The sequence below is a fragment of the Athene cunicularia genome (genome assembly GCF_003259725.1).
Source record: "Athene cunicularia isolate RWA chromosome 1 unlocalized genomic scaffold, athCun1 chr1_part2, whole genome shotgun sequence".
Taxonomy (NCBI): domain Eukaryota; kingdom Metazoa; phylum Chordata; class Aves; order Strigiformes; family Strigidae; genus Athene; species Athene cunicularia.
In genome coordinates this window covers 29,517,223-29,527,428 of record NW_020799092.1, presented here as the reverse complement: position 1 = coordinate 29,527,428, position 10,206 = coordinate 29,517,223, and positions in this window count along the sequence as shown.

The following is a 10,206-nucleotide window of genomic DNA, read 5'->3' as shown; positions in this document are numbered from 1 at the left end:
AAGAAAAATTGGATTGCTTACTGGGAACCATTGATCAGAGATAGCCAAAATGAATTGTACAAACCAGACTTAATATTTCTAAAAGATGACACAGCAGTGGTGGTAGATGTAACAATCAGATATGAAAGTAAAATTGAAACGTTGCAGGAAGCTGCATCAGAAAAAGTAAATAAGTATAAACACTTAAAAGACCAAATTCAAGAACTAACAAATTCATCCAAAATTAAATTTATGGGCTTTCCCCTGGGTTCTCGTGGAAAATGGTACGAAGGCAACTACTCACTGCTCGCAGACATGGGCATTTCCAAATCTAGACAAAAAAGAATTGCGAGGAGATTATGTAATATGGCCCTATTCTCCTCAGTAGACATACTTCATATCTTTGTGAGTAAATCTCGCTCAAAATCTGTAAAGAGTTAACAATCGCACCTTTGGTCCTGCTAAAATCACCTCTATTCGGTTCTGTTAAAATCACCTCTAAGCACTTTATGTAACTGCCAACTTGATTGTAATGCACACTCATGTCTCAAGTTGGATAGTAGGATGGGAATCACGCGACATTACTAGCAGCATCTGCCAATTGAAATTCGACCCTCACAATTGGCCTAAACCTTTACTGAGTCAAAACCTACTGATTTTGACATAGGTGGACGGGTCACCTTTACTTAACCCAGAAAAGAAACATATATTTATATGTGTTTGGTAAATAGACAACTTCTTTACCAGCCTTTTCAACATCATGCTATTGGTAACACCTAAGTTCTGGAAGCAGCAACAAGCTACACAGTGCTACCAGAGACCAAAGAAAGGAGAAAAACCAACAAGATGCTGTGGGAGCACCATTCAGCTGTAGGTGTCCAAAAGCTGGCAGCCACAGAAGTCATTATCTCAGAGGGATTCCATTTAACCTGGTGTGCAAACAAAAAATCTCTATACTCCTACATGTATTCCCAGAGCAGCACCCATGAACAAATGCCTGCCGTTACCGCTTAAAGAGCAGAAAAATAGATTCTCTGTAATGTCAGAGGACCTCTTGCCAAACTTACCCTTGCAGAGTACCAAGGTGTGCTGGGAGAACTGTGCACAGTACACAGCTGTTTGATACTGCATGCACATACCTTGTAGAGGGGGAAGTTACATTCGGTCTCACCTTTTGGCCTTCCCACTTTCATTTGCAACACAGTTGAATTTCATACTGATGACAGTAGAGCAGACTAATCTAAACAAAATTGTTTAGCTTTCATGTATTAAAGTGTACTGCAAAATAAAACATTCTATTTAAGTGATGGTATGAGAAACAGGACTGATGTTCCTGCTGCCTGCAACCACCTCCCTTCCCCAGACCTGTTTGGATGCAGCAGCATAGAGTACCTGTTGGGAGCCAGTATGGAAACACCTGGGTATCAGAGATCATTATTTCCCAAGTTCAGAAAACATTCACCTGACATCTAGAAGAAGACCTTAGGCAACTGCTCAACATGGAGAGAGATATTTCATAATTTCAGTTTTGGAAAAAGTACATGCTGACAACATTTACTCCTCAAGACACATGATAGGAAACAGTGGCACAAGGGAAACAAGCAGAACTCCAATTGCAGTCCTTTCCCTAAGGCAAAGCTTTACCTTTTTTAAAGAATAGCAGAATGAATAATTTCTCTACAATCTTCTCACCACCAAAAATAGCCATCCTCAAATGATTTTCTTAAGGTATCTCACCAGTGAGAAGCATTAGATACAGTTTTGAAAATTCAGTTGTTGGAAGCTCAAACCATACAACATGCTAATGGATGCAGGGCAGTCGGTGTCTTCAGTTTTCCAATGCTATGCTCAGGAACATGGTAAACAATTTTTTAAATTAATCATTATATGTAACTCATTAAATTACTGGTTAATCAAATGGCTGCTGCTTCCTATGATATACTCGATCTGTGCTTTTCTGCTTCCTACGTATGGCTTTTTTTCCCTCAGATCCTCTTTTTTATTCAAGATTTTTTAAAAAAACTAATCCAGATCTTTTAAAGTACATTAGATAATCTGCTGTTACACCAGAAGGCACTAAGGATAATGTGGAAAAGTTGCTTCTTCTGACAAGACAGACTTGTGAAAACCCAGTTCTGAAGCTGGTGAGTTGTGCACAACCATTTTTCTGCCACTCCCTCTCATCCCCAAGATGAGCTGATTTATTACTCTGAAGCTGTCTTCCCCCAGCATGCATGAAAGTATAAAGCCTTGCATACTCCAACAGGAGACAGATGTCTGCCTATAGCTTCATGTTAGCAGACAAAGTCTAATATCAATTAAAAAAAAAGTGAACAAGCAGCTGCTTGAACAAACAAAAATGTTATTGCATCTATTGCTTCTAATGAAATCTGAAATACCAAAGCCTACTAATCAAAGGTATGGGAGGGACAGCCTAACCATATGAATATTAACAAAATTCAAATATCAGTACATCAAAATTCAAATATCAGTATATCAGTAGGGATGTATCAATGCATCTCAGCCACTGAGTTAGAACAGGTTGGCCTAATGCTTATAACACTTACTTCTGTGGGATATTTACTTACCCGAATCTCAACGCTTCCTATTGCTGACCATTCACGAGATAAAATGACCAGAAACTGAAGTTACAATGAAGCCCACCACAAGTACCACTGCAAAGATCACAGGCAAACCTACAGCATACTGCTGCCAGTTCTTAAGGAAGATGAAAACCTCAGAGACTTAGTGAAAAATGCACATTTTAAGATGGGGCATATTGATTTCTTGGGAGGGGTTTCCTGGTTTTTAGAAGCATTTTCAGATCAAGGACCGAGTGAAAGCTTAAGAGCCTCACTGGGGTGAGAAGTATCAGTGAAAACTTACAAAAGGAAGGCTTTAGGAAGGCCATTTTTGCATATGTTCCAGGTTAGCATAAGAGACAGAGGGAACCAAAGAACTTTCTTAAGCCTTACTTATTTCTTTTGCTATTGCAAAGAAAAGCAAAGACAGGGTAAGAGTAACTCAGCACTAGTTAGGGAAACAGGAAGGAAGACGTCATGGATGAGCAAGAGCTACAGGATCTGCAGTGCTGAAAGGATGATTTTAGAGGTCTTGACCCAGCCTGCTGCCTAGACACTACAAGCCAAAACACACACCTCACACTTCAGGGTTAGGAGCAGGAGTGTGCTAACCTAGTCCCTTATATATTACAGAAGGTTAAAACAATACATTAGGGTCTACTTAAGTAGATCTCAGAGAGGAAGAGAATGTTTTCTTTGTGAGCAGAACTCACCAGGAGCTGCAGAGCTAACACCCAAGAGCAGCAGAACACAGCTCAGTCTGAGAGCAGCAGCAAGGAATGGATCTCACATTGGACATGGGAGACCAAAGCAGAGACAACAGGCAAACTAGAAACTTTCTCTCCTACCCAAACCCAATGGCACCAGAGGTCACTGCAGTTGGCTGAGCTTCATGACCAGGCCCTGTTAAGAGTATCAGCATTTTTACCACTACAACCTACCTGGTTAGCCAAGTTCAGTATTTAGCCTCTAATTAAAAATAAGCACATCCTCCTGAAGAGTTACTGATGTCTGTGCCATGTAATACCAGGATTTTGGTCCTCAAGCGATTTTACACAAAACATTGCTTTACCCTTTGTTTTGGTATCCAGTTGCTTGGGACAGTTTCATATAGATTTGGCAATGCCCAAGTGCCTCAGACACAGGAAAAAAAATAAAACAGCTTGAAAACAAGCCACCAAACAAGCCAGGTCACATTAGAGTGTCTCTGACAGCAATACCAGAAAGATGTCTGCCAGTCAGTGTATTTCACAGGACTGAGGTTTTGTTTCAGATAGGCACTTCACTGTTCGCATTCTGCTTAGGCTTCCCAAAGCTAGGCTTGCAGCCGCAAAGGGTAGCGGTGTTAAACAAAGACATTTTCTCAAAAGCCTCCATCAAGGATTTTACATAATACCCAGCAGCTGGGCCCCCAAAATGGCTCCAAGTGTGTTATAACCTGATGTATGCAACATTTCTACCAACCAGTTGAGAAGATCTAGGAACAATGACTAATACCTTTTCCTCTTAGCAACCACTAGCAGTATGTACTATTAGTTGAGATCTACACCACACTTTCCTCTCAGAAAGGAAAGCCATTGGTATAGGATATGTAACTGCAGAGATGACAAAGGAATATTATATTCTGCACCTCTTCAATGACTTCCTGTAACTTGCTCCCAAATCAAAATGCAAAGCTTAAGAGAGGGGAGTTTCTCTTCCTCTCCTCCAACATACACCTATAGAAAATATGATTTGTTTCTATTTTCATTTATGCTTTGTGAACATTTGAGAAAGCAGATAGGCAAGCTGCCTTTGAAATGCTGGGGTTTCAACCCCAAGCCCCAAATTAAAGTTGACATATGGGAGATTCCCACAGCCCTTCACAAAGCGGGGGGTGAGTTTGCCTTTAAGCTTCCCTCCAGGGTGCGGCTAGCCTTGCAGGGAGAACCATTAGGTAAATGAGCCCCAAGTGTCCCAAATTAAGTAAACAAAGGTCAGGTGTCCCACTTAGGGATAAAAGTTGGGACCACTTGCAGGAAGGGGCAGTGTCTGTCTCTGAGGTGGATGCACTTTGCAGAGTTTCCTGTTGGGGAAGGACCTCCTGCCTCCCTGGAATTGGGCTCCAGTTAGGTCTGGCTTTTGTAAACACAGGCTGTATAGAGATTTAGTATGTGGCTTCCTTGGTCTTAAGTATTTGGTTTGTTGACTTGGTTGTCTCCTGTCCCTTTTATGGGAGACTGCATTTTGGCATTTATTCCACCTGTTGTTGGTTGTGTGGTGTCATTGTTGGGATCAGTGGGATTGATGTCAATTATGTATAATCTGACTTGTTTGTACCCCCAGTGCTCACCCATGTACTGACTCTTTTGTATCAAATGCAATTTGGTTATTGGTTCATCTTTATGCTGGCTGTGGCCTTTATGCTAGGCCTGATAATTAGGAAAACAAAATTAGCAATGGGGATGGCCCTGTCTGAAGTTCCCGGTTGGGAAGATCCTGTGTATGGTTTGCTGGCCCTTGAATGGATTAAATTTGGGGGACTATGTGATCAGTGGGAGAAGTGGTTGGTGGAGGCTGAACTGCAGGATGTATTGGTAAACATTCAAAAATTCTCCAGTAAGGCACAGGATGCTGTAACCTTTGGGAGACAGGAGTGGATCCTGTTAACAGTATATAAGAAACAGCACCAGCAAAAAGATCACTTACTGGCTGAATGCTCCCATATGCGAGCTCAGATTATGACATTAGAATCTGTAAACAAGCTCCTTACTTATAAACCAGACACTTCTCAAACTGTACCCGAGAAGGATATAGTACAAGTTGCCCAGTGTAAATGTGGAAAGAGATGGGGACAATGTAGTCATAAGGTCCACTCAGAGGTTATATAGGTGGATGTACACCATAACCCTGATGACTCAGATGATGATGATATCTGGTACCCTGCGGAGTCTGATGGCGCTGGTGCCTCAGATGACTCTGCAGATGTGAGACCCGTCATGAGGAGGATGGTGGAATTTTCTGAGGGTGAGCCACCAGTAAATAGACCTACAGTGGAAGATTTCACACAGCAAGAAATCAGTGATATTCTTGCACGGTTCAGTCAGAGACAGGGAGAGTCCCTACTTGCTTGGATGGTACGTTTATATGATCAGGGAGCATCAGGGGTTAGCCTGGATAATTTTGACTGCAGAAAGCTTGTAACCCCAAGTTCAGACCCTCTGGTGCGGGAAGCGTTTTGGACTAATGATGACAGTACTAATCTTTTGGCTTTAGCCACTGTGGAGTGCAAGGCAAAATACCCCCTAGAGAATTCCTGGCCAGGTTCTGACCAGCCATGGTATACTCTGCGGGATGGTATACAGCGATTGAAGGAAGAAGGAATGAAACTGGCCATTCATATAGGCCAGGTTGATGTGTTGATGCAACTTCAATTATCTGTGCCTATGAGGAATGCAATCAGTAAGACTGCTCCACCGGCTTATAAGAATGTTCTTGTAACTCTCTTATTGAGTGAAACAGGAAATCCCATTAGAGATGTACTTGAGAAAATGCATCAGCTAGGTGACCTTGGAGAATGGACTCCCTGGGAGCATCAGGGCTATCGAGAATTCCAATGTCAATGGGGCCCCTGGGAGTATACACAGAACCAAGACACCCGACGTGGTAAAAATACCGGACATCGGCTGTCTCGAGGACAATTGTTTAAAGCTTTATTGGAAGATGGTGTACCTCTCGCTAAAATTGATGGTCTTGACAGCAGTGAATTATGGAGGTTGTACAAACAGAGAGTTACAGAAACCCTGTAGAAAAGTGCAGAATTACCAAGCACACTGGTCAGAAACTGTTCAGCCTACAGCACCCCCTCTGGATCCTCAACGGCATCCCGCCTTTGCTCACGGTGGGCCCTCTGGGAGCAGTTCAGTTGTTCTGGGGAAGAACCATGAATGGCAGCAGTATTCTGACCTGTACCCCTCAAAAGACATAGGTACTACACTACAGTACAGTAGGTACTGTAATCCATATTGAAATATTGGCCAAGCTCTGGTACTCTGGGCATGGGAGGACTGACGACCCCATGTGGAGCTACAAATATTCTGGAAAAAACGGTCCTCTCAAATAGTAAAGGCTCTAGTAGATACCGGAGTGGAGGCCTCCTTGATTTATGGAAATCTGAAGAAATTTAAAGGTCTATCTGTGATTTTTACAGGACTAAGTGGGAAACAAATTGAAGCAGTACAAACCCAAATTGATATGAAAATTGGAAATCTTCTGAAATGACAGTATAGTCATGATTGTTCTGAGCCCAGAGTATATAATCGGAATAGATATTCTAAAGGGACTTAATTTGAATCTTGTTGATGGTCGTTATCAATTTGGGGTAAAGAGTTATATCACTAACCGAGCAGTTTTAGTAGGGAAGATAAAGATGCCTACGGTTCAGATCCCAACTGCGACCAAGGTAGTAACCATGAAACAGTACAGGATTCCAGGTGGTCATGAAGAAATTTCCCAAACAATCAAAGATTTACTGGCTGCAGGGGTTTCAAAACTGACTACCACAATGTGGAATAGTCCAATCTGGCCAGTCAAAAAGGCTGATGGATCCTGGAGAATGACTGTGGATTATAGAGAACTGAACAAGAGCACCCCACCTCTTGTGACAGCTGTACATGATATGATCACTTTAATAGAAATTCAGAGGCATGTGGTATGCTGTCATTGACCTGGCCAATGCATATTTTATGATTCTGATTGCAGAAGAGCATTGGGATCAATTTGCATTTACATGGCAAGGACGGCAGTACGCCTTCACCAGGTTGCCTCAAGGATGGGTGCATAGTCCAACTATTTGCCATAGAATAGTGCTGAGCACCTGGATGAGGTACAGCTCCCTTCTCATATGCAAACGACCCACTATATTGATGACATCATGATTTAGGGGACCAATGAGGGTGAATTACAACAAATGCTCGAAGTGCTACTAATGCATATGAGGCAGAAAGGTTGGGAGATTAATCCTACTAAGATCCAAGGTCCATCTCAGACAGTTAAATTCCTAGGAATACATTGGAACTGTGGTCATAGAGAAATACAACCTAAAGCTTGGCAAAAGATTCTTGACTGTGCTGTACCACAGAATAAGAAGGAGGCGCAGAGATTTATCAGACTGTTTGGTTTCTGGAGACAACATATTCCACATTTAGGACAGATTCTGGCCCCATTATACAAAGTAACTCGCAAAAAGCATGAATTCGAATGGGGAAATGAGCAGCAGGCTGCCTTTGAATTGGCAAAAGAGGCTATTAAAAGGGCTTTGGTCTTATGGCCCATGCAGGATGGCGAAGTAGAATTAAATGTATCTGTAAATGGGTCATATGCTAATCAGAGTCTCTGGCAGAAACAAGGGAAGAGAAGAGTCCCCTTAGGATTTTGGGGAAGAAAGTTACCAGAGGCAGGACATAATTACACGCCTTTTGAGAAACAACTATTAGCCTGTTACTGGGCCTTGATAGAAACCGAGCAGCTCACAATAGGCCACGAGGTGGCCCTTCGTCCTGAAATCCCTATTAGGCAGTGGGTTAAAAGCTCCCCGAAGACTCGCCGCATAGGGCATGCGCAAGAATCAAGCATTATAAAATGGAAATTGTACATCCAGGACAGAGCAAAGGTGGAACCTGGTGATGTTGCTGCCCTCCATGAGCAAGCTGCCCCCATGCAGGATCAAGAGGTAAAGCCTGATCCTATAGTTGAACAGGAATCCCCTGTACAATGGGAGAAGACCCTGGATCAGCTGCTACCTCTTGAAAGGGAACATGCATGGTTTACAGAGAGGTCAGTTAAATATATAGGAGGGAAAAGGTTTTGTAAGGCAGTGGCTTATCCTCATTCAGGGAAATTTCTGGAGACCAGAGGAGAAGGGGAAAGTAGCCAATATGCTGAGTTATATGCAGCATATATGGCTTTAAAACAAGAGGATTTAGGGAAACGTCACCTATACACCAATTCTTGGTCAGTGGCAAATGGATTGGCTACTTGGCTGCCAACATGGGTAACCAAAGATTGGAAAATTTATTCCAAAATGGTCTGGGGAAAGGCAATATGGAAAGATATTTGGGAATTGGTTCAAAGAACCAAGGTGACAATATTCCATGTAGATGCTTATAGTAATATAAATTCAGTTGAGCGGCTTTACAGTTCTGTCATTGACAACAGGGCAAAGATTTCCCAAGCCAGACTGGAGTTCCCTCAGGAAAGAGACCATGAAGGCTTGGCAAAATGGGCACAGCAGAAATGTGGGCATCTTGAGGAAAAGGCCACTTACAAGTAGGCCTAAGAGTGTGGCATAGTTATGTCACTGGATATAATCAAAACAATAATTGCCCAATGCCCTGTGTGCCAGCAGACTCATAAGTGCCTGGTACCAAATATTGTAAAAGGAGAATTGGGAAGAGGGAAATTGCCAGGACAAATCTGGCAGATGGACTATATTGGCCCTTTACCCCAGGACCGAGGGTGCAAATACATCTGCACCATGGTTGACACATGTTCAGGATATTTCTGCAGAAAAGCCATGCACCGTAGTACTACTTCTACCATAGATATAATGATCCTATACTATGGCATCCCCTTACAAATACAAACTGATAATGGGTCCCATTTCTGAAATAAATTTGTACAGCAATATGCAGAGCAGCATAACATTCAGTGGATCTTCCATATCCTGTACTATCTACAGGCTGCAGGAGTAATTGAACGAATTAATGGGCTTTTAAAGGAGCAGTTTAAAAAGCTGGGAAATGGAAACCTATCCCAATGGAGATCTAACCTCCTCAACAATAGACCCATTGGGGAGATGGAGACACCCTTGATGTGTATGACTACGCCCAATCTGCAAATAAAGCCTCTAATGGTAACTGAAACTTTAACCTACTGGGAAATGGTTCCAGGTGCAATGGCCCCCTACTGGGCCACTCCAGAGGCTGCTGGGCTACATCATTAGAACTGGTAAAGATAAATCGAGGCCAGACAAGCGTTATTAACATGGGGTTAGGAATCCAAATTCCCCCAAGACACTTTGGCTTAATAACTGCTCGCTCAAACCTTAGCCCTAAAAGGCGTTCATGTAATGGGAGGAATGATTGATGCAGACTACCAAGGAGAGATCAAAGTAATACTGCTGAATAATGGTGAACAAGATTTAGTTATTGAACCCAAAGATAGAGTAGCACAGCTATTAATATTACCAATTTTGAAAACAATGGTGAGGAAGGGGGACCCATCCCAAGTCACTACTGTTCGTGGAGACAAAGGATTTGGATCCACTAACTTTAGTAATGGGGCAGTAGTACAGGTCCAAAGGCTGAGTGGCCCCCCTGAGCCAGCTGAAGTAATAGCTGTAGGAAAAGATAACATCATCCTAATCATGAAGCCTGGACAGAAAAAATGGGAACATGTCCCCGCAAATAAATATTATTCGTGGGAATAACAGTGGTCTGAAGTTTTGTCTTCTAGATCTTGCATGGCACTGCCGGGAATATGAAATCACTCCCGTGACAAATGTATTCGACCTGAATGGGCAGCGTACAGGCTGGAATACAAGTTGACGCTGAACTGTGCTGAGCAGATGACGTGAGCTTCAGATCCACAGTCACACTGATCTTCC